At 39.2% G+C, this 26,343-nt stretch overlaps 1 long non-coding RNA gene across 3 annotated transcripts in view; it reads left to right on the top strand.

Moving 5' to 3' along the window:
• Positions 1-26,343, top strand: part of LOC309544471 — a 1,317,369-nt gene that overhangs the window by 605,237 nt on the left and 685,789 nt on the right. The gene's annotated exons all lie outside the window — the stretch shown is intronic.

Genomic DNA, 26,343 nt, shown 5'->3' on the forward strand with positions numbered 1-26,343 from the left:
TAATAATAAACATATAATATGTGAAACACAGGTGGAAAGTGCAATGTGCAAGAAAATTGCAATAAAATAGTGTTGTGAAAAACCCAATAATTAATCATATACAATAAAGCACTTGATCATAAATAATTTCACGTGACAGTCCAAAAAAAAAAAGTATAAATATAAAGTGCATTCAGCAAGTGGCCATTGGGAGAATTATTCACTAGACCTCCAGGGATATCTATCTGGTTCCTTACTTAGGACACAAGCCTTTTTTGACTTTCTATGCTATATGGCATAGGGGTCATTTTAGTCCGTTAAGTGGAACATCCTAAGGGGGTGGATCTGCATCTACACTGCACTGGATTGCTGGCATGGTTTTGCACATATCTTTTCGCACCTCAACACTTGGACTTTTTTCACTGGCCAATTGCTGAATGCACTTTACATTTATTATTTTTTTTTGGACTGTCACGTGGAATTATTTATGATCAAGTGCTTTATTGCATATGATTAATTATTGGATTTTTCACAACACTATTTTATTGCAATTTTCTTGAACGTTGCACTTTCCACCTGTGTTTCACATATTATATGTTTATTATTAGTGCAAATTTTTTTTCTATCATGACCTTTTTGCGCTGTGTATTAGTAATTTCACATATATATATATATATATATATATATATAAATATATATGTATATATACTGTATCTATAATAATAATAATTTTTTTTAAAAGAATGTTTACAAGTTTTTTTTTACTTATTACTATATATTTATTTTTTATTTTTTATTGTTGTAAAACTTCCACATATAAATTAATTTTAAACTATTTGAAAGTATTTTAATATTATGATGTATGATTCATATTAAGGTTGTTTTTTAGCCCTATGCACTGGTCCCAATGTGATTGTACCTCTCCTGGTTTGGCCCCCTTAAGAAGAGGGGCATGGGAAGATAATTACAAAAAGCTAGCATTTTGTAATTATAAAAAAACCCAGAGCAATGAAGATAAGGAAATCTACAAGATTAGGCAGAAAGAGGCCAAGCAAGTTATAAGAACTTCTAAAGCGCAGGCAGAAGAAAAACTAGCTCAGTCTATGAAAAAGGGGGATAAGACATTCTTCAGATATATAAATGAAAAAAGGAAATTAAAACAAGGAATAACTAAATTAAAAACAAAGGACGGAAGGTATGTAGAAGAGAATAAAGGGCTAGCTGACTGCCTTAATGAATACTTCTGTTCAGTTTTTACAGAAGAAAAAGAAGGAGAAGGACCTCCACTTGAAAGGATGACTAATGAATCATTTGATGCATGTGTCTTTACAGAGGAAGACGTTCTAAGATTGCTGTCTAAAGTGAAGACAAATAAGTCACAGGGTCCTGATGAGATACACCCAAGATTATTAAAAGAGCTTAGTGGTGAGCTGGCAAAACCATTAACAGATCTATTTAACCAATCATTAGTAACAGGAGTCGTCCCGGAAGATTGGAAATTGGCAAATGTTGTGCCCATTCACAAGAAAGGTAGTAGGGAGGAATCGAGCAACTATAGACCAGTGAGTCTGACATCAATAGTAGGCAAATTAATGGAAACCCCATTAAAGGATAGGATTGTGGAACATCTTAAATCCCATGGATTGCAAGATGAAAAACAACATGGGTTTACTTCAGGGAGATCATGTCAAACAAATCTTATAGATTTTTTTGACTGGGTGACTAAAATAATAGACGGTGGAGGTGCAGTAGACATTGCATATCTAGATTTTAGTAAGGCTTTTGACACTGTCCCACATAGAAGACTTATCAATAAACTGCAGTCATTGAGCATGGACTCCCATATCGTTGAGTGGATTAGGCAGTGGCTGAGTGACAGACAACAGAGGGTTGTAGTCAATGGAGAACATTCAGAACAAGGTCATGTTACCAGGGGGGTACCTCAGGGATCTGTACTGGGACCAATTTTGTTTAATATCTTCATAAGTGATATTGCAAAAGGCCTCGATGGTAAGGTTTGTCTTTTTGCTGATGACACAAAGATATGTAACAGGGTTGATGTTCCTGGAGGGAAACACCAAATGGAAAAGGATTTAGGAAAACTAGAAGAATGGTCAGAACTCTGGCAACTGAAATTTAATGTGGATAAGTGCAAGATAATGCACCTGGGGCGTAAAAACCCAAGGGCAGAATATAGAATATTTGACACAGTCCTGACCTCAGTATCTGAGGAAAGGGATTTAGGAGTAATTATTTCAGAAGACTTAAAGGTGGGAAGACAATGTAATAGAGCAGCACGAAATGCCAGCAGAATGCTTGGATGTATAGGGAGAGGTATAAGCAGTAGAAAGAGAGAAGTGCTTATGCCGCTGTACAGAACACTGGTGAGACCTCACTTGGAGTATTGTGCGCAGTACTGGAGGCCATATCTCCAGAAGGATATAGATACTCTAGAGAGAGTTCAGAGAAGAGCTACTAAACTAGTACATGGATTGCAGGAAAAAACTTACCAGGAAAGGTTAAAGGACCTTAACATGTGTAGCTTGGAAGAAAGAAGAGACAGAGGGGATATGATAGAAACTTTTAAATACATAAAGGGAATCAACTCGGTAAAGGAGGAGAGCATATTTAAAAGAAGAAAAACTACCACAAGAGGACACTGTTTTAAATTAGAGGGGCAAAGTTTTAAAAGTAATATGAGGAAGTATTACTTTACTGAGAGAGTAGTGGATGCATGGAATAACCTTCCTGCAGAAGTGGTAGCTGCAAACACAGTGAAGGAGTTTAAGCATGCATGGGATAGGCATAAGGCTATCCTTCATATAAGATAGGGCCAGGGACTATTCATAGGATTCAGATATATTGGGCAGACTAGATGGGCCAAATGGTTCTTATCTGCCGACACATTCTATGTTTCTATAGTTAAATTGTGGTGAGGTACCAGTATGGGTATGACTTAAGGAAGGAGGCCACACCTCCGAAACGCGTCATCATAGCAACCTACGTGGTTGCGTATCAGTCTTTCCATCTCCCTCCCCCCACCACCTATTGTCTTCCGGGAGTCCCTGACGTCCATGGGCAGTGCCAGCTGGCTGCAATTTTTTGGCACTGATCAGGCTGAATTGATGGGCACTGTTGTGGCTGCATTAATGGGCATTGATCAGGCTGAATTGATGATCACTGCTGAGGCTGCAACAACCTGGCAGCCATGATGGGATTATTTGGTCAGCGCATAAACTGGTGATTTTTTTGTCTTTGATGCAGCCTCATCAGTGCCTATCAATGCAGCCTCATCAGTGCTCATCAATGTAGCCTTATCAGTGCCTATCAATGCAGTCTCACCAGTGCCCATCAATGCAGGCTCATCAGTGCCCATCAATGCAGCCTCATCAGTGCCTATTAATGCAGCCTCATCAGTGCAGCCTCACCAGTGTTCATCAATGCAGCCTCACCAGTGCCCATGCATGCAGCCTCCCCAGTGCCCATCAATTCAGCCTGATCAGTGCCCAAAATTGAAGCTTCACCAGTGCCCATCAATGCAGCCTGATTAGTGACCATCAGCGCAGCCCTCATCGGTGCTCATAAATGTAGCCCCACCAGTGCCCATCAATATAGCCTGATCAGTGCCCATCAATGCAGCCTCATCAGTGCCCATCAGTGCCCATAAATGCCCATCAATGCAGCCTCACCAGTGCCCATCTGCATTGCTTGACCAGTGCCCATCAGCGCAGCCTCACCAGTGCAGGGGAAGAGAGAGGACAGGAAGAGGAGAGGCGGCCGGATCATCACAAAGAGCTGGGACAGCCGGCTGGGACAGCTTTGATTTGAATAGCCCGGTATTCCCAGTGTTGTCAGTCACACAAAGTCCCACCTCCTATGATAGACGTCACACATCCCGCCATTGGACCAGTGCTCTGTCTATCATAGGACCCGAACCAGGAGGCAGGACTGTGAGCGTCGGGAACACCCGGCAATTCAAAGCAAAGCTGTCACAGCCAGGAAATTTACAATAATAAACCAAGTGAGTTGGGGATCCCCCTAATAATAAACAATTTGTATTGTGTCCTCTGTGATGCTGGGGGTTAAATGCAATTCTCAGATTTATTTTTTAGACTAGTCATATAAGACATTGGCCAGGAAAATGTCTGCTATGTAAAAGACAATGGGACAGTGGAACAGTGGTGATTTTATTTCACAAACATATATGTGTTTGCTTGGGGGACAGTCTTTACGTTTAATTGTGTGGGCAGCAGAATGTTTTGAGATATGAAGGTGCAGTGTTCAACAGACAATAAAGACTTTTCCTTCTTGTTTGTTTTGGTTACTAACCCCTGTTTAACCCCTGTTTACCTTACCTTACCTGCATTCCTTTACAGCTCTCTACAGCTGCCACTGATTGGCTATATCAGAAATTCACACTAGCAGTGCCAATCATATGACAGTGCTCAGGCCAAGTGATTATCTGCTAGGTCCTGGCACCATCGCAGGGGTGCAATTTATATGCTCCTCCATATCTAGAGGTGCCAGGTTGTGTCACTGGCTGCAGAGAAGCAAGGAGCTGTGTGGGTGCACAAGTAAGGTAGGTATAGGGTTGTCAGGGGGTGTCCTTTCCAGAGACACCATCACGTTGCCATGCATGAGCAAGATGACAAAAAAAAATAATTGTGGCACAAGACCTTCCTCTCCAGAGTAACATGGCAGTTAATGCTAAATTAAAGAGTTACTGGTGTGGCAAGTGATTTTTTAAAATGTTGTTCTCTGATGTACTATACTTCAGGACTCTCACTAAATTAAAGCCTAAATCAGCACAGAGGACAGTACTTCCCTCCTCTGCCCACAAATACCTGCAGCAATAATCTTCCGGTGCTGTGGAGGTTAATACTACCAATGGGCCTGTCATCGGTACTTATCAAAAATGCTGACTATGCACACCCTTTTTGCCTCAATCCTCCACCCTTTCTGCCCCAATCCCTCATAAAAGAGACGAGGATGTGCACCTTTCATTCATCTGAATCGCTGATTAAAAACAAAAAACATTTAGGCTTTAATAATGACCCAAAGTATTAATGCCACAGTAATAAAAGAAAAAGCAACACTAGAGCGTTGTATTTTTCATTTACTGGTACACTGCAATGAACCTTACTATAAGACTTACTTGGTGAATATTTGCCATTTACTGCTATACTTTGTACTTTACTATAGGAATGTCACTTGCTTTATAGAATGTGCCACAATGTTAAGTGGTACTGAAAAAAAAGCACTAGAGCAGTGTATTTGTCATTTACTGCTATGCTGCAGTGGGGCTCTCACTTACTGCATAATATGCCCAACAGTGTTGAGACTCTTATACTAAAATAAAACACTAGGGCAGTGCATTTGTCATCTTATAACAAACATGCATTGCCTGAAGCTGAATATGTGTGCATTACACGGTCATTGTGATCTGAGTGGATGGAATTGTACAGCAGTAACACTGCCAAAACGGGCTCATTTATCAAAGCAATAAAAAGAGCAATGATGCTGTGCAAATTGTATTAACAAATAGCAACCAATTTGATTTTAGTTTATTGAGTACGTCAGTGAAAGCTTTATTTATATTTTGCTGCTATATATTCGTACACTCTGCTCTTTAAACCTGATCTTCCTACGTCTAGTGTTCTACTTTTTGAAAAGAATGGTTATATGATATATTACCAGTTCATGAAAATGTAATAATGGCCACTTACACACAATCACTTTTCTTGGTGGTCCTTTCTGAATTCATATACTGTAGAGCAGGCCTGAGTTATTTTTTCTGCTGAAGTCACACGTGTGGTGACGTAACGTGTAGGGAGGAGTTTTGGGTGTCGTGTAGCTCCTGTGTCTCGACCGGGCCAGAAGAGCATGTATTGTAAACTGTGTTTGGATCCCTAGCTGATGATCGTGTTTTAAATTTGAGTGCCACTGTGTGTTTTTAAAATAAATGGTTACATTTTACACAATGAGAGTCTTCTTTGCTTATGTATGCTGGAAATCTGGGAGGCAAAGTGTGAGAAGAATCGTACAAAAGACACTGGATGGATTAAAGGTGATCTCAGAATGAAGGAGAGTGTGTACTATTAAGCTTGATTGATCTATACAAGAGTATAGATCCTATCTGGGAGTTGAGTGGCGATCCTTTCACTAATAGTCACAGCAGATGGTTGCGAGAGTAAAACATGGAATGTGACAGAAATAAATAATCACCATATTTTCACCATTGCATGGAGTGAAGAGCACTGAAGAGCACTGAAGAATTTATTCACTATTTGAGACTGTACAGTTTTCATATATAACTTTGAGCACTGGTAGATTGTATTGTATGAGAAGATTGTGTGTTCATTTATATTTATTTTTATTCATTTTAATTATTTCATATATCACAGGATATATTTCACTGACGAAATACCTGTACTGAATTTTTATATGTATTCTTATTTAGCTATCACTTTGAGGTAACGTAAGGTTCATATATATATATATTTTTATTCATTATTTTGATTTTTAGGTAGAATGAGCGCTGCATCTTTCTTGGTTATTTTTATTTTAATCTAATGTGGAGACACATTCACTTGGTGCTAGCAGCTATTGTTTACACATAGTTTTATTTTATTTTATTCATTAATGGGGTAGCGCATAGGTACAGCCTCACTTTTATTTATTTGTATTATTATTATCATAAAATTAAATTTATTTGCATTATTATTATTATTAATACAAACTATTGACACTTTGGGCCCAATTTTGACATTTTCACTTAGGGATGCATCCACTTTTGTTGCCAGCGGTTTAGACATTATTGGCTGTGTGTTGAGTTATTTTGAGGGGACAGCAAATTTACACTGTTATACAAGCTGTACACTCACTACTTTACATTGTAGCAAAGTGTAATTTCTTCCGGGTCTTTGAAGTATTACGATCATGATAGGTCGACTCCGGAACCGGAAGTGCGTCATTGCACGTCCGGGTCTTCGGAGGAATATGCTATGATTGGCCAACTCCGCAACCGGAAGTGCGTCATTGCACTTCCGAGTCCCCGCCGAGTCCGCACCGGAAGTCTCCACTTGCCAACACTTAAATGAGAGATGTGGACAGCGCGGCTGTAGCTCCAATCCCAGAAGCCGACTTGTTAGTGGAAACGCGTCGGGGGGAGCCAGCCGTGCTGTCATAGGTCCCGGTTTGTACTGCAGACACCCGCGACCGCCCTGTATTTGCTGTTTGTTCGTCCGGAATGTGTAAGTGTACCCTCATTCGTTTTATCATTAAAGTCGAAGGTAATGCACTATAGTCCTCTTCTTTTCTCTGGGTTGCTCTGTCTTGGCATCTCCCCCTGCTTGGAAGCCTACAGATCCCCCCCCACTTCGGAAGCAGCTGATTGTTCCGGTCCATTCCGAGAGCCATCCCTGCCAGCTTGATCAGTTGGGGACTTCTAGACACAACCAAGTACATGCTCACATCTCTCCACATTGTGGTAAGAGTCCACTCCTAACACTGGGTGTCCACATGTGTATATCAGGCCACTGAGAATCACTTTGGATCATTTTTTGGGACGAGGCCCCACCCACCTCCCAACACTCCCTTACCTTCACTCCAATTTGAAAAGAAAGACTTTTTCACAGTTTTTGCACTTTTGTTTTGGACTGAATGCATATGATTTTTTAAATCCGGTTACCATCCATGTACCTTTGAACACTTGGTTCATTATTTGTTAGCGCACTTTGGTAACGTTTTCCATATTGCCATCTTCTCACGTTTAATTTAAATTTCAGTGCTGCTTTCACTTCACTTCTCATCACTTCAGGACTGCGCACCTATTTTCTTTCACATCATATATATATATATTTTTATTCATTATTTTGATTTTTAGGTAGAATGAGCGCTGCATCTTTCTTGGTTATTTTTATTTTAATCTAATGTGGAGACACATTCACTTGGTGCTAGCAGCTATTGTTTACACATAGTTTTATTTTATTTTATTCATTAATGGGGTAGCGCATAGGTACAGCCTCACTTTTATTTATTTGTATTATTATTATCATAAAATTAAATTTATTTGCATTATTATTATTATTAATACAAACTATTGACACTTTGGGCCCAATTTTGACATTTTCACTTAGGGATGCATCCACTTTTGTTGCCAGCGGTTTAGACATTATTGGCTGTGTGTTGAGTTATTTTGAGGGGACAGCAAATTTACACTGTTATACAAGCTGTACACTCACTACTTTACATTGTAGCAAAGTGTAATTTCTTCAGTGTTGTCACATGAAAAGATATAATAAAATATTTACAAAAATGTGAGGGGTGTACTCACTTTTGTGACATACTGTATATGTACACTATATTATCAAAAGTATTGGGACACCTGCCTTTACAATCAAATGAACTTCAATGGCATCCCAGTCTTAGTCCGTAGGGTTCAATATTGAGTTGGCCTACCCTTTGCAGCTATAACAGCTTCAACTCTTCTGGGAAGGCTGTCCACAAGGTTTAGGAGTGTGTCTATGGGAATGTTTGAAGAGTCTTCCAGAAGCGCATTTGTGTGGTCAGGCACTGATGTGGATGAGAAGGCCTGGCTCACCGTCCACACTCTAATTCATCTCAAAGGTGTTGTATCGGGTTGAGGTCAGGATTCTTTGCAGGCCAGTCAAGTTCCTCCACCCCAAACGCGCTCATCCATGTCTTTATGGACCTTGCTTTGTGCACTGGTGTGCAGTCATGTTGGAACAGGAAGCGGCCACCCCCAAGCTGTTCCCACAAAGTTAGGAGGATGAAGTTGTCCAAAATGTCTTGGTATGCTGACGCCTTAAGAGTTACCTTCACTGGAACTAAGGGCCAAGCTCAACCCCATAATACGTAGCAATATTTCCAGGCATTGGGCCTGATATGGTTCTGCCATTGTTACCAGTAACACTTCCAACACATTTAAGTTGAAAACCCAAGTGTGAGAGCTGAGACAATGACCATTTCGGCATCTTTGGTTTGTTTTGTTTATTTTGTAATGGGGATGGGAGAAGGGAATGAGTAGGATACTCATCTGGCTCAACTAGGTTCAACTGGGACACTGTACAGAAAAATGCCTGTCAGCGCTGACTTGATGCCAGCTGAATGCTGGCCAATGCTCCCTGGCACTTGAAGATACTGTTCTGCTGAACTGTGCTGGAACTTCAACTTTAATACTCAGGTTAACTCAGAAAATCCAGGACTATAGGACATTTGACTCCTGGCACTCTGTTTAGCTCAAAAGTCAGATGAAAAGCTCCCTCTTGCCCTTCACTGACTGAGGTAGCTCATTGTAACTGCTTGTGCTGCTGCAACACTTAACACTGTACGCTTAACTCTTCAGGGCCCAACCGCTGTCGCCCTCTCCACACTTCAGGGTACTCTCCCTAGGCACCCCCTCTGACTCTTCAGGGTCCTCTTGCTAGGCACCCCCTCTGACACTTCAGGGTTCTCTCACTAGGACCCCCTTCACACTAGCTGGCTCCTGGATCCCTGGGACCTTCACTTGAGTGGTCCCCTCTACACTTCAGGCAGACCCTCAGGGGCAATTCACAGTACTCACAAACTTGGCATGCTTTCCTGGAACTGAACCCCTCTATCTCCACTGGTCCTCGGCACACTGGATCCTCTCTGCAGCTCAGCTCTCTCTCTTGACTCTCAGGCAGCCACCCGAGACACCCAATCCTTCTGACAGGAGGAGAGTCAGCCGTACCCTCCCTCCTGGGACTCTGCTTCCTGCCAAAGACACTGCGTCATGCGTTCCCCTCAAACTTATACCCACTCCAAGAATCCTCTGTGGCAGAATCTGCCTTCTGGAGTAGATACAGACCTGAATGAGACACTGATTGGGTTTCCTCCACTGCCCAATGAGAATCCTCCCATGGAGCCAGTGGGGAGATTCCCCTCTCAGCAGCCACACCCGGGAGACATGACAGCCCAGCTGAAAATCATGGCTCTGCAATCAAGGCCCACTATACTTTTACCTAGCACCTACCTTGTAGGGTGCTACATATATGTATATGTATGTGTATATATATATATATATATATATATATATATATATATATATATATATATATACTGTATATGACGCAAAACTGTCTTAGGAACAAGACAGCAGTCTTTTTTTTTTTTTACTATTTCATGCTAATTGTATCTGGTGCTGTACAGTTGTGGACAATACTATAAACTGCCAAAATACTCTTCTTACAAATGAAGGGACAAAATTGCAAATGAAGACATACTATTATCAGAGAACCTATATAAAAACTGCAGTGTGGATAAATACATTAGTCACCAGTCACCACAGTTAAAAAAACATTCAGAAAAACAGTGGATGTAGTGTATGCTGATTTGTCATGGGACATTCCTCGAATTGCGAAGAAGTCTTGAACAATAATCTAGACCCAATGTGAACTACATTTTTCAAATATTTTCAAGCATATGACATTTAAAAAAGATAATTGCAGGGCAGCAATTTTATTAATAATTTGAATGAAAAATTAAAAATGCATTATTCCTTTCACCACTTCAATACTGAACACTTTTTCTCCCTTATTGCCCAGGCATATTTCCAGCTTTCAGCACTGACACACATTTATTCACACAAATAGAGCTTTTTTCAATGGTATTTGTCACCACTATTTTTTTTATTTTTTGCTAAATAAATGTTCTGTTCCAAAATTTTGAAAATAAATAATCTTTCTTCATGAATTCAGGCCAAAATGTATACTGTAAGAGAATGTAAAATCTGAGCTTGGTGTAAATAAGGAAAAATAGCAGCCACTTAGCAAACTGTGATGCTAATTAGTAGATTATAAAGGGGAAAAAAAACAGCGCTCCAAATAGTGAAACAATATATAACATTCAGTTCTACATAAAAAGTGAAAAAGTGTCCATGTGCAAAATAGAACTCAATCTTCATAATGCAACACAAAAAAACAAACAGTCCATAAGTCCAATGAAGGAATGATTATAATTTATGGTCCTGGACATTTGGTAAGAAGTCTGAGTGTGAGGCTGCTGCTGGTGATGGATCCCTTTACTTTCACTCTGCACAGATAATTCCTTCATTGGATTGTTTTGCATTTATGGACTGTTTTTGATTTTTTTTGTGTTGCATTATTAAGATTGAGTTCTATTTTGCACATGGACACTTCTTCACTTTTTATGTACAACTGAATATAATATATTGTTGCACTATTTGGAGCGCTGCTTTTTTCTCTTCAAAATCTATACTGCTACATTTCTTTTTTTAAAATAACCCAAATCAGTGCATATCTTTTAGTCTTTAGGAAACTCAACAAACTATAGTATATACAGTATATACTGTATATAAAAATAGATAATTTCTGATGTACTGATGGATTATCTCATTTCTTGAGGCCCGGAAATGCCAGGACTGTACAAATTTCCCTCAAATTACCCCTTTTTGGAAGGGAAACAGTCCAAGATATTTAGTAAGAGGAATGGCAAGTTTTTTGAAGTTGTAATTTTTTGTACAATTTTTTGCAAAATTAGGAAATTTAGAAAAAAAAGTTCACAATTCTTTTTACATACTGTCACTAGTGCAGTACAGTATCATCAAATAACTGGTGTGGCAGTGATCAGGGATACTGACTGGTGACAGTATGTAAATATCTATATATATATATATATATATATATATATATATATTTTTTTTTTTTTTTTTATTATTATTATTTATTACATTTTTTTTTTTTTTACAAACAGTGACCAGAGCAATACAGTGTTACCACAGTAACACTGTACTACTATAGGACGTGGTTAGTTTTCCCACAGTACAACAACTTGCTTACACATACTGTCCATGTTACATTATTTTGTAATGCATGTACAGTATATTTAAAGTAATGTTGTTAAAAATCCAAAATAAATAAAAAATGTTGAAAAAAAGAAAAAACAACAGTGACACACATCTGATAAAGAGAAGAGACAACAAGGGTACAATAAACAAACATTTTGAGCAGTAAACTTTCAGGGCCTAACACATATAGTTACTTGAGGGCCTTTTTATGTGCCTATATTCATGGGTTGGCAGTTTAGATTGATGGCTAAGCATGCAGGTCCAGAAGGAGGAAGAAGGATGAGAAATAGAAGAATATAGTAGAAACTGGTAAGAGAGGGGAACTGTAGAAACTCCAGATGACAAGGGGGATCAAGAAAGACAATCAGAGGGCAAGAGTTGAGGGAAGGGGTTGAAACTGAAGAGGTAGGCTATACATATTTTAAGCTGGAAGAGTTCAAAGACGGAAAAGCATAAGTAACCCATAGTTTTTGATGTTTGGAGATATTTAGATTGTAAATCATCCAGAATACTGGAAAGCTTCTCATTAGCATTAAATTCATGCATCTCTTGACTTCTTGGACAAGGACTGTGGGCTTCTTTCATGCTTTGGCTACCATTTCTTTAATAGTCAGGAACATATATGTAGCTAATTTCAGTTGGTATGTAAAGGTGTTTCATATATCTTTATAATCACATGTATTCTTGCACTCCAGGCATTACCTTTAAATTTAAAGTAAGAGCTTTAAAGTTGAGTTTTTTGCAATCTGATACTAAGCTAATCATCTGTGTACATTGGGCAATTTGGCACCTTTCCAGTTCTCTTGCAACCATTGCTAATCTGTGCTCAAGGGGATGAAGGAATGTTTGCCAAATGCCAGTTTTGGCAGTCATATATGCAAGCTCTATATGAGAAGTACCTTTAATATGTCATTCCCATTTGCAACACTGATGATAATCCATTGTTTGAAGTGAAAGCAAAGTTTCTGGATCCAAGCAGAAACTGTAAAGTTCAAAGCACACCCAAACTCATTATAATTTGCATGTTTTTTACATTTCAGCTTGTCAACTGATGTACCATAAAGCAAAACAAAAACTATGATATATTAATACAAGTAGCAGAAACATTATTCAGTATGAGTCAGTAATTCTGCAAAATGTTAATTGTGTTAATTACATCTCAGTGAATAGGGACCTATCAAACCAGATTCATAATTACACAAAAAAGTATTAGATTGATCATTATAATTTGTTTCCATGTGTGTATGCCCTTTCATCTCCAAGTTTTACATGCTGATCAGCAAGCGTACATTTTATATAACAAAGACATTTTTTCACTAAGTTAAACAGCAATTTTTTTTGTTGTTTGCAGAAGTATATTGAAGTTTCTTGTCTGCTACATGTGGTTACCCTTAATGAAAAGAGGAATCTGTTGATTCTTTGGTGTCCAAAAATGATGGCATGTGGCAGTATGGTTGCGTGCTTGCTTCGGGGACATGTCACTTCTGTCTTGTCAGTCTGAGAGGCATCATTGCTGGCCAGCCTTCATAACAAATCATAACAGTCAGGTACAGCCAACAGCAGAATGTTGGCTATTCCAACATTTTCAAAAGCTGTCATTTTTGCCCTTAAAATAGATGAACATTTTCCCCTGAAAGTTGAATAATAATCTAGGTATTTGTACAGCATAGGTTATTGTTTCCTTACTTATCAGTTTGTTTCTAAACTTAAGGGATAATTTATTTATACAATACTAAGTGTAAAAATCATGTCTACTGTACATATCTCATCATCACGGCAAGGGACTGTCCTATATTCTAAAAAGATTGTACAGATATTTCAGCAAAGTTCATATATTCATGTCTTAGAGAGAACCCCACCCAACATAAAAAATATCAGTAAGTCCCTTAGAAGTGGTTGTGTAGACAGTCGTAACTGTTTGCATAAAGTGTGCAGGGATTAGGGTTCAGCATATCTGAGCAGGGAGGGGTCTTTTGGGGGACTGAACTTCAACTCCCCCCCCCCCCCCCTTTGGGAGACCACAATAACTCCATGGGAGGAATTGTCCATCAATACTGACTGTGTTGGTGAGGGAATTGAGTGATTAGAGGAAAAACATTTGCACGTTTATGGCTGGTTTTACTGAAGTCTCACACCTGGTTCCCAACCTGTTTATGTGTGACAGACGGCATGAGATAGGGTGTGAGACAAGTGAGACTGGTCCTGCAGCCTCCAGGAATGTGTGTCGCGTCCTAAAAAGGTTGTGGTATGGAGAAGGGCCTGGGCTAGGCTGACATATTTCTTACCTAGGAGAAAAATGCAGAAGTGGGTACCAGTCAAAAAAAGGTACCAGCTCTCAGAAAGAGATGAAGGGGGAAGAAAGGTGATGAGTGGTACTTTCCTTTTTAGGTGAAGGTCCACTTTAAAATTACAAACTATGATTTATAGAGACTTTGCTTTGTTACCATTTTGTGGGTCAATATATGTGAACATCTGCAATAATATATAAGGATATTTAACATTCAGGTGGCAGAGGTACAGTAGACACTGTTTGATTATTGCTTATGTAAGCTGATGTATATTGGCAAGAAAAAGAGGCAGCTAAAAGTCAAACGTTTTGAACATTTGAGGGTCATTAGGAAAAAGGAATTTTGCAATCCATTTGCAGAACATGCATGACAAAAACATGAAGCATAGGGGGGCCTAAGGTAATTGTGATCTCAAGATATAACAGTTGTAACAGAATATTGTTACAGAAAGAGGCTACATGTATATAAAATTTAAATACCATGCAGCTCAATGGTATTGATAAGGAACTAAAATACAATGCTTCCTGTGATCAACATCATTCGATCTTTTCTTTGGTCTTCTGAATTCTAGTGTATGAATAGGATGTCTGCTGTAATAAATAAATAATAAATAAATTGGCTGTTCAAGGTTCAGCCGAATTTAGAACTTTTTGCCCAAAAAGTTCGGAATTCGGCAACCAGAACCGACCAAAATGCAATGGGACAGGAAATGGGCTTTAAAAGCCCATGATTGGACCAGAACCATTAGCAAAAGCCAATTGAGGGGGCAGGCGAATGCTAGGAATGTGATTGGAGTGACTAGGGGGTCCATAGGCCAATCATTAGTGAACACGCCCCCCAGTATATAAGATAGCCCCCGCCAAATTCCTAGCATTGTTATACAGGGACATGGAAGAGAGTGGAAGCAGTTCTGTGACTTCTGCTACAAAGTGTCATTTAGTATTTATTAGTGTGAGGAAAGGGATATCTAGTGTAGTTAGAGTGCTCTTTTATACTTTAGTTAGATGCAAAAATGTAGTTTCTGTAGGGAAAGTGTTAAGTGCCAGGGTGACTGTAGTGTAGTGTAGGGTGAACTGACAGTGACTGCTATGGCAGGGGGACCAAACCCTTCCATATCAGGGTGACCGCTATAGAGAAAAGCTAGTTTCTCTGAAGTCACTTTCGCTGCAGTAATAAGGCTTCGCCCCTGTCAGCTTGCTTTTTGGCTGCAGGCGTCTATAGGGATTTTTTGAGCACATGTTTGGAGTCAGGCATGACATCTGAACATGTGTATAGGGGGTATATATACACACCCATGTATGTATATATACACCTGCACATATATAGGTGTGAAAGGAGCAGAAAACACTACTTGCGCTAATGAAATAATTAACACCAATATAGTTACGCTCCTATCACACCTATATATGTCTAAGTGTAAAATACATATAAGTATGTGTGTATATATACCACTATACACAAGTTCAGATGTTTTGCCTGCCTCCAAAGAACCCAAAAAAATGCCCAAAAAAACGCTAGCGCCAAAAAAAAAAAAAAAACGCCCAGGTGTGTTGTTGCAGGCATTTTTTGGGGGTTTTTGGAGGCAGGCAAAACATTTGAACTTGTGTATAGTGGTATATATACACACATATTATATGTATTTTACACTTAGACATATATAGGTGTTATAGGAGAGGAGCCATATTAGTGTAAATGATTTCATTAGCGCAAGCATATATTTCTGCTACTATCACACCTATATATGTCTAGGTGTATATATACATATAAGTATGTGTGTATGTATACCCGTATACAAAAGTTCAGATGTTTTGCCTGCCTCCAAAGAACCCAAAAAAATGCCCAAAAAAACGCTAGCGCCAAAAAAAAAAACGACCAGGTGTGTTGTCGTAGGCATTTGTTTGGGGTTTTTGGAGGCAGGCAAAACACCTGAACATGTATGTATATGTATATATATATATATATATATATATATATATATATATATACCCCTATACAGAAGTTCAGATGTCATGCCTGCCTCCAAAGATGCCCAAAAAACGCCTGAAACAAAAACGCCCAGGTGTGAAAGGAGGGTAACACCATCCCTGTGCTACTGAAATTCTAAGAAAAATTATCTTTTTTTCTGGTTCTGGACATGCTACAGAGCTGAAACTTCACAGGTACACTTTTTAGACCCCCCAGACACTAAATACAAAGAAATCTAATTTTTTTTTTCAATATTTTTTTTCAATAATTGGCTCTCTATCAAAAACGACAATTTTTAAGAACTTTTTTTGTGTGATTAATAGTCCCTGGGGCATGACCCAGAACCCTAGGCACTTTTTACGGGCATTTATTGGGTTTTAGGGCTTCAAAATGGTGTTTTTTGATTCCATATATATATACACACATATATTTATATATATATCTCTATCAAGAACGACAATTTTTAAGAATTTTTTTTGTGTGATTAATAGTACCTGGGGCATGACCCAGAACCCTAGGCACTTTTTAGGGGCATTTATTGGGTTTTAGGGCTTCAAAATTGTGTGTTTTGATTCCATTTATATATATATATATATATATATATATATATATATATATCTACATTACGGTCACCCTGACATGGAAGAGTTCGATCACCCTGTCATAGCAGAGTCAGTTCACCCTAAACTACATTACGGTCACCCTGACATGGAAGAGTTCGGTCACCCTGGCATAGCAGAGTCAGTTCACCCTAAACTACATTACGGTCACCCTGACATGGAAGAGTTCGGTCACCCTGGCATAGCAGAGTCAGTTCACCCTAAACTACATTACGGTCACCCTGACATGGAAGAGTTCGGTCACCCTGGCATAGCAGAGTCAGTTCACCCTAAACTACATTACGGTCACCCTGACACTTAAAGCTTTCCCTACAAAAACTAGATTATTGAATCTAACTATAGTGGTATATAGTACCCTAACTACACTGCATATCCCTTTCCTCACACTAATAATTGCAAAATGACACTGGAGCAGCTGGAGTAACAGAAATGCTTCCACTCTATTCCACAGCCTCTCTATTACAGTGCTAGAGATTTGGCGGGGCTATGTTATATACTGGGGGGCGTATGGGGGGCGTATTCACTCCTGATTGGCCTCTGGACCCCCTAGTCACTCCAATTGGCTTTTACTGATGTTTCTGGGCCAATCACGGGCTTTTAAAGCCCAGTTCCTGTCCCATTGCATTTTGAGCAGTTCTGGTGGCCGAATTCCGAACTTTTACCGCAAAAAGTTTGGAATTCGGCCGAATTTCGAACAGCCAATGTTCGGGTCGAACCAATGGTCGACCCGAACCGTTCGATCATCCCTAATCAGGAACCCTATATAGGGAATATGTTTGAACAAGCAAGCTCCACCCTGAAGAAGTCATGTGAAGCAAAGATTTAAGGTGATGGTGTTCTGTTATGGTGGTAATTACTGTGTTTTTTAGGGAGCCTAACAGGCCTAATTGAAAGGGAGACTACAGGCCTAATGCGGATTCCCTGTGTTTTCAGTGTCTGCATAGTGAGCAGCCATTGCATTAAATCCTTTTGAGGACATTAACATCAGACCCTGGTTGGATGGAACAATAGGTAAGATACAATGGGACATGGACACCTGATATTCTAGTTTGAGGTAGATTTCGTGCTGTTATGTGCTTGAAACACATATGCCCAATAAACAGTGTTTTGGCCTCAATACACTTATATGGATGTAACTGTGGATGCGTCTGTATAATAAATTGGGAACGCCGGATGTATTAATACATAATAACTAGTCACACCTGGTTTAATTACACAACTATTTAAAGAGGTGTTCCAGCTGGGGAAAAAAAATAAATAAAAGTCAACAGCTACAAATACTGTAGCTGCTGATTTTTAATATATAGACACTTACCTGTCCAGGGAGCCCACAATGTCAGCACCCCAGCTGATTTCTGGATCGGCTGAGGGGTGCTGCCACCACCATCTGCTCTAGGGGAAACTGGCAATGAAGCTTTTTGGCTTCACAGATGGTTCCCCACTGCACATGCGCAGGGCGCACTGCCGGCATCCTCAAATCTTCTCCTGTATCCTATTCACATCCTCAAATATCTCACCAAGCATTGCCGCTGTTGTCTGGTAACTGCCGTGACTGTGTCAATGTCAGCCCACAGTCATATTTTTTACAGGTGGCCGCTGGCCATAACGGACATTTACAGGCAGCCTGCAAATAGTTGGCAAGACTGGAATATTATATAACTAACATATTTTTTAAATGTGATCTCTCTAAAAATACTACTACTCCAACAACCAGATAACATACCTCAAAAAAACCTTTAATCGTCATTACTCATACTTTCGAAAATGACTATTGTCAAAACCTAGATAATGCCAACCCCTATATAAGTTAAGTAAAAAATAAAACAAAACCCTCCTCAAACTCACACCTCCATGCTACTAGATAAACACTCCTCATTTCTGTAGATATCATAGCCATGGATTATATATTCAAATCTCTCAAACACAGATGGGAGAACTCTATTTTAATGATTATCTAGCGTTTTCAACAGGTATAAAGGGGGGATTAGCAAAGGGGATTCTGTTTTCTTAATAATAAGTGTTCACAATGAGAAACCACTTTCAAGGAGAAGTGTGCACCATTTTGGGATCCTTCTATGTAGTAAAACCAGGGACTCCCCCAATCTACCCATGCCAGTACCTTTCATCTCTTGTTAACCAGAGCCATAGAATCAGCAGATACTATATTCTACCAGGCTGTTTAGTGTTTAGTGTGAGCTGCAGAGGCACAGACTCCTCTTCCACTCACACACAGGGCTCCAGCTTCTCCGTTCCATCTGCTCGTCTCCTGGCAAGGTGTGGCAGGAATGCGCCAGGATATCATCACTCGCCGAGTAAACACACCGCACAGTCTCTGCCAGAGCCACCCCCGGACTTGGGCCTTTACGGCCAAATGCAGCTTCAGATCAAATGATCATCTCAGTCATCTCTGGAACTGCGCATGCACAGTTCCAAGCCGAGCCAGTCACAGCCATTTTTACTGCCACTTTTCTCCCACTACGGGCATTTACGGGCAGGAGAAAAGTGCCCTGTTTTTACGGGCTGCCTGTAAAAATACAGGCGGTTGGCAACACTGGTTTAGTGCTCCATTATTCTAATCCCCAATGCCACCCCCAAAATGTTGCTACTAATTACCAGTCATACCCAGTATTGTGAATAATAGCATACTCTATAGTACACTTTTAACAGAATAGGTAATTAAATGAATAATCAGACATGGAGTAAAGAAGGCTATACACTAGTAGAATTTTGTTTAAATGTTGGTCAAAAAAATTAGAAAAAGAATATTCGCCAGAGCAATCACGTTAAGTTAAGTTAACTAATTTTTTATAGCCTTTAAATGTTATCCAGACCTGCTACTTGAATGGAATCCCATGGTGCTTGGCACTCTTACAGCATAGCTGTTCTCCTGCACTGTTCCTCTTAAATATAATATAATACAATATAATATAATATACATTTAATATTTAATAGGATGGCAAGCCTGAGATCTTAGGTGTCTTGCCCCAACAGAACATACAGAACATAATAAAAACATATTGCATCTTATGATTGCAGCATCTGCCAAACAGAAAAATATCAGTTTTGGGTGGACCAGTTTTTAAGATGATTTTAACTTTTTGCCTTCCCATGCATATCACAGTCAAACAATTGTTAAAATGGAATGATCAAAAAAACTTATGAGGCAGCTCTAAAAAATAATAATAATTGCAATCATCTGTAATGGTCCCCACAGGTATTCCTTTCCATTGTTGTTTTTCTTTTTCAAACCACCAAATGCCTGAGAAATTTCTAATGAAGTATGCAGTTAGAATAAAAAGCAATTTACAGGAACATATTTTTTCTTTGTGCTTATTTATGGAATTATTTAAGGCTGTGGCTGTATTAAATAAACTAGAAAGCAGGAATACTTTCAAAGTTTGAAAGCGTATTGCACTGCTTTCTATTTAAGTACCACTTCTAAAGATATATTCCAGTTGGAAGGATTTCATTTTTTTGGAACAGGCTGAGTTACAGTAGACTCAAAGCAGCCTCACTGCCCTAAGGCTGCTCACAAATTCTTTTCATATATTTATCTTGTGTTATCCATATACAACAGCAGAGAATCGGCAGGTTGACAAAGAGGCAAAAACCAAAGTACATCTTTACAATAGCCTCTTAAAGTCCAGCTACGGGAATTGCAAAAAACACTACCCTTGCTGAGAATCTCCCTCCCCACACTGCAATGGTTAAATGCTCATTAATGCTAGAGGATGAGGAAAATAATGTAATACTTGCCTTACTGCTCACCCAGCATGCTCTGTCACTTTCCTTTGCTCTGGGTTGTGCACAGTCCCTCGTTGTCCTCACATACAATTCAGGGCTATTGGTCCTGCAGTTTACTTGATTATATCATTGTGCGGCTGTTATCTGGAGTGTCTTATAGAAGGAGTTTTGGGGGACTGGTAACACAAATGGCAGAATGTCAGAATGTCTGCCAGAGTTATAGGGAAGGTGTAATACCTTGTTCCTCATCCGCTAGAGTAAATAGGCATTTGTACCTTGAAGTGCAGAAGGAGTTACTGCAAGGGTAACTGCTGATGACTGGAATGTTGTGGAGGCTTATCTTGCACCTCCTTCCCCACACTCCTGAAGGTGGAGACAGAGAGTGTGAGGGCACAGAGTGGCATGAGTGCCGGAGTAGCTGGTTGGTGAAGTCCGCTCTTATGTGGAGAAGCTGGGGGTCACAGTCCAAAGAACAGGATACCAAAGTAGCTTGGCAGCAGAGCAGGAGATGGTAGCAAAACTGTTATGTAGGCAGCGACCAGCTGCAGCCAGGTAACAAGGGACCGAGTCAGCAGGCAGAGCAAGTCCAAGAAGCAGGTCAATGTCGGTACCAGCTGGGCAGTTCAGTAAATAATGAGTAGGCAAAGATGAGTCCAGTAATTAGGCTGAGGTCAGAGAGATCAAGTGAACAAGGTTAATGCAGGAGCAAAGGCAAACTCCAGGAGAAAGCTGGGTTATACACAGGTAAGCAGGTTCAATGGGTCAGGTCACAGGAATACAGGTACAAGCTGAAGACCATTCAGCAACTGTTCTTGGTGACAGGCCAGTTTAAATATACAAGTACCCATGCTAATTCATATGCTCATGTGCATGCGTACATGTGCGAGTGCGTGCACAAGTGCCTGCATGATAAACTGGAAAAGTAAATCTATGCCTCTTTGCTTAATAGTATTAGCATGTGAGCAATGCCCACGCACGCAAATATGAGTATTAGTCTTCACTGGTTTTCTGGTGCTGGGAATCTGGTTTACCTTACAGGTAGTTTTTTTTTCCTCCAAATTTGTGCCTTTAATTTTTTTTTATTTTATTTGCCATATTGGAGTGGATAGGATCTGTCAAACATGGTATACATCCTAATGGTTAAATTGGAATAATCATGATATTTAACATATTTATCCAGAATGGTGTAAAAAATAACAGAAGCACTTTTATACTTATCTACATAGTAAGAGTAATGCTGGCCATATACAGCAATTTTCAGGCAACTTTAACCACTTTTAGCTTTCAAAACATCATGGACCAAAATGGTAATGATTGCAACCAAGAAATAATTTTAAAATGATCTAAAGCATTGGTTAGGCATATCTAAAGTCAAAACTTTTCTTTCACTAGAGCAGAGAAAGGTTACATAACTGGATTTTAGTTTTGCTGTCTGTGTAACATTGAGATTATTTTCCTTCACTTCCTGACATAAAAATTTAACAGGAACAAAGAGAAAATCTCCGTAGGTAGGAGAAAACCTCATGTAGACAGGTGTCAATTTGAAAAAGTGTCTCCAGAACAGCTTAGACAGCTCAGAATTTTGGATTTACAATGAATTTTAGTCCTTTTGAAAATGGTCACCAGGACAGTCAGAGAGGGTAAATCTCGCCAGCAGGAATACATGCTGCAATAAATACCTGGCTGGGGGTTTAATATAAATTTAGACAAAACATTTTAGATATCCTTTAATCTGTTCAATTATTTTTGGTATAACAAGCAGGTTAACTGTATTTACAAAAGCCTTCCGATTCTAAAATGTATTACCCACACAATAGTATGATAGCAAATGTAAGCATCACAGAAACAAATGAACAAACAGCCACTGCTGTGTGTGGGATTTATACAATTGCCATACATCGTAATATTGTGTAGGTCCAGTAGGGCCATTCAGTCTGTCCATATTGGCTCTCCCTTTCCCAGTCACCATCTACTGATATTATGAAAATCAAATTTCTTTCACTAACTTTTAGTGAATGATAATCATTAAGTACAAGATATTTTTCATGTATTTAAATGATTAACACAAGAAAAGTTTTTTTTTTTTTCTAATTTTTTCTTGCAGCATACATCAGTGTTAGGGAGCTAATAGTAAAGCAAAATAATGTTATTTGCCATAATATAGTTAAAGAAAAACTTTCTGTTTACCATTACTTTAACACTAATTTATTAAAGCAAATTTACTTTCAAACGCAGTCTCCCTATAACTAAAACAACACATCTCTATATTATATATATATATATATATATATATATATATATATATAAATAATGTTTGGAATTTCTTAATAGTTTTTTAGCAAATAAAAAGAGGATTTTTACATGTAGGAGCGGACTGGTATGGAAGTGTTTAAAAAGAAAACCATACACTACTGTACATTTAAAAAAATAGACACCATTGTTGCATCAGCTTAACCGCTTTGTGCCTAAGGGTAAACAAATCTAAATGCCTAGACCAATTTTGCAATTTTGAAATGTGGTAGTAAAACCATACATATCATCACAACTACTTTGTGAATCCAAGTGGATTGTACCTTGTTTTTTTTAAACATCATTCATCAGAGTTCTTTGTAATATTCAAATATTGACTTTTAGCTGACTCTCCATGGAGAGAGATTAGCTGTGTGATTTCCACAGCTTTATTCCACCCTTGATTGCTGCATCCACCTTTTCTTGGTCTGTGCATTTTCAAGTGAGGTATGTTTACACTAAAAATAATGACAGGGTTGATAGCTTCTACACAACCTTGCTGAGGTCTTTGGACTGCATTCAGCTTAGTCACACCTGCAATATTGCATGTTTGGAGATAGATGGAAGCACTAGAAACAGAGATTCATCAGTGTCAGATGAAAGACGCAAAAGGGCTTTTGGACAAATTTTATTGCAAGGGTAAGTTGTAATTACATGTGCCGCCTCAATGTTTGAAAGTGGTGGATTTGGGGAAAAAAAAAGGCCTTACTGTATTATACATACAATATATGTTTTTTTATTAGCACGTGTTTACCCACAAAATGAAAAAAAAAAACACAGGTGGCCTATTACATACCTTAATACATTGTGATCTTCATAAATCTTCTTTGAGGTATTGACCACATTAACCAGTCCAATTGACCTTTACCCCCATATACCGTAGAAAAGAGTGGGTCTAGCTTAAACCATGGTATAGAAAAAGAAAAACGTTTATTTATTTATTGCTTAGTATATATATTAGACATGCAATTCAGATATCCATTTTAAAGGCGCTGACTAATTGATTTTCCTTATTTAGGGGTGTTTTCATATTTACACTGGTATAGTAAAGCAGCTTAAGGGGTTTTTATATATTTTCATTTGATTTATACCATTATTATGGTATATTTTGTACAAGACAAAGTCTGTTTTAACCCCTTTACGAAAAACACATATGTGTAGTGGCAACAGGGCATGCTTTATTGACTAGGGATGATCGAACGGTTCGGGTCGACCATCGGTTCGACCCGAACATTGACTGTTCGAGGTTCGGCCGAATTCCGAACTTTTTGCTGAAAAAGTTCGGAATTCGGCAACCAGAACCGACCAAAATGCAATGGGACAGGAACTGGGCTTTAAAAGCCAGTGATTGGACCAGAACCATCAGTAAAAGCCAATTGAGGGGGCAGGCGAATGCTAGGAATGTGATTGGAGTGACTAGGGGGTCCAGAGGCCAATCATTAGTGAATACGCCCCCCAGTATATAAGATAGCCCCGCCAAATTCCTAGCATTGTAATACAGGGACGTGGAAGAGAGTGGAAGCAGCTCTGTTACTTCTGCTTCAAAGTGTCATTTAGCAATTATTAGTGTGAGGAAAGGGATATCTAGTGTAGTTGGGGTACTATTTTCCACTATAGTTAGATTTAATAATCTAGTTTCTGTAGGGAAAGTGTTAAGTGTAAGAGGACCGTAGTGTAGTGTAGGGTTAACTGACTCTGACTGACGGTGACAAAACCCTTCCATGTCAGGGTGACCGCTATAGAGAAAAGATTGTTTCTCTTAGGTCACTTATAGAACAGCAATATGGCTTCGCCCCTGTCACCCTGCTTTTTGCTGCAGGCGTTTATAGGGCTTTTTTGAGGACATGTTTGGAGTCAGGCATGGCATCTGAACTTCTGTGTAGGGGTATATATACACACACACGTATGTATATATACACATACACATATATAGGTGTGAAAGTAGCAGAACACTATGCTTACGCTAATGAAATAATTAAAAGGCATATGTCTCCGCTCCTATCACACCTATATGTGTGTATGTGTATAAATACATATAAGTGTGTGTGTATATATACCCCTATACAGAAGTTCAGATGTTTTGGCTGCCTCCAAAGACCCCAAAAAAATGCCCAAAAAAACGCTTGCTACAAAACCGGCAAGGTGTGAAAATAGCGGAGCCATATCCCTGTTCTATATTAATTCTAAGACAAACAATCTTTTTTTTTCCTGGTTCTGGACATGCTACAGAGCTGAAACTTCACAGGTACACTTTTTAGACCCCCTCAGACACTAAATCCAAAGAAATCTCTTTTTTTTTTTTTTTCAATAATTTTTTCAATAATTGGCTCTCTATCAAAAATGACAATTTTTAAGAACTTTTTTTTGTGTGATTAATAGTCCCTGGGGCATGACCCAGAACCCTAGGCACTTTGTAGGGGCATTTGTAGGGGCATTTATTGGGTTTCAGGGCTTCAAAATTGTGTTTTTTGATTCCAGAAGTTCGGGTCCTATTGATTTTAATGGGGTTCTGGAATCCGAACCGAACTTTCAGGAAATTCGGGTGTTCTGGTCTAACCGAACTTTTCAAAAGTTCGATCATCCCTATTATTGACCACACGCTGCACATATGTGTAGCTGGGCAGCAGATGTTTCTCTGCTGAGAGCGTGCTTATAGCCCAGAGATTGAGTGACTGAGTGATAAGAAGACAGCAGGACCAGCTCCCAATCACGTTACCACTGTAGTAGTCAATCATAGTGCTCATGTGATTGGTCGATCATCCTGCCCCTGGCATTCAGAACTTTTTAACCACTTCCCAACCACCCGCCACAGTTATACTGCGGCAGGGTGGCCCTCCTGTGCAAACCGATGTAGGTATACATCGGTCACATGCCTACAGGTAGGGGGCAGCGGGGATGAAGATGCACGGGGCAGGCAGCTACAATTGCTGCTTGACACCAGCAATCGCTCTCCGCTGAGAGAGGACGGGCAGCTGTTGTAAACACAGCTGACCGTTCTTCTCTCTGCAATGATCACAGAGTGCCTGTGATCTCTCTATATAGGAACACAGGTCTCTGTGACCATTTCACAAGCCACGCCCCCTCATAGTTAGAAACACGCCCCTAGGTACACATTTAAGCCCTTGATCACTTACTGCGTTAACCCCTTCCCTGCCAGTGTCATTATTACAGTAACAGTGCATATTTTTAGCACTGATTACTGTAGTAATGTCACTGGTCCCCCTAATTGTCAAAAATGTCAGTTAGGGGTCTGATCTGTCCACCTCAATGTCACAGTCCCGCAAAAAATAGCAGATTGCCGCCATTACTAGTAAAAAAAGCAAAAAAACAATAAAAATGACACATTTCCTGTAGTTATTAGACGCAATTACTTTTGCGCAAACCAATCAAAATACGCCTATTGCAATTTTTTTTTACCAAAAATATGTAAAAGAAAACAAATTGGCCTAAAATGTTCAAAAATTTAGATTTTTAATTTTTTTTGGGAATGTTTTATAGCAGAATGTGAAAAATATAGTTTTTTTTTTCAGAATTGTCGCTCTTTTTTTGTTTATAACGCAAAAAATATAAATCGCACAGGTGATAAAATACCCCCAAAAGAAAGCTC

This window comes from Pelophylax lessonae, assembly GCF_965119305.1.
Source record: "Pelophylax lessonae genome assembly, chromosome: 1".
NCBI classification, from domain to species: domain Eukaryota; kingdom Metazoa; phylum Chordata; class Amphibia; order Anura; family Ranidae; genus Pelophylax; species Pelophylax lessonae.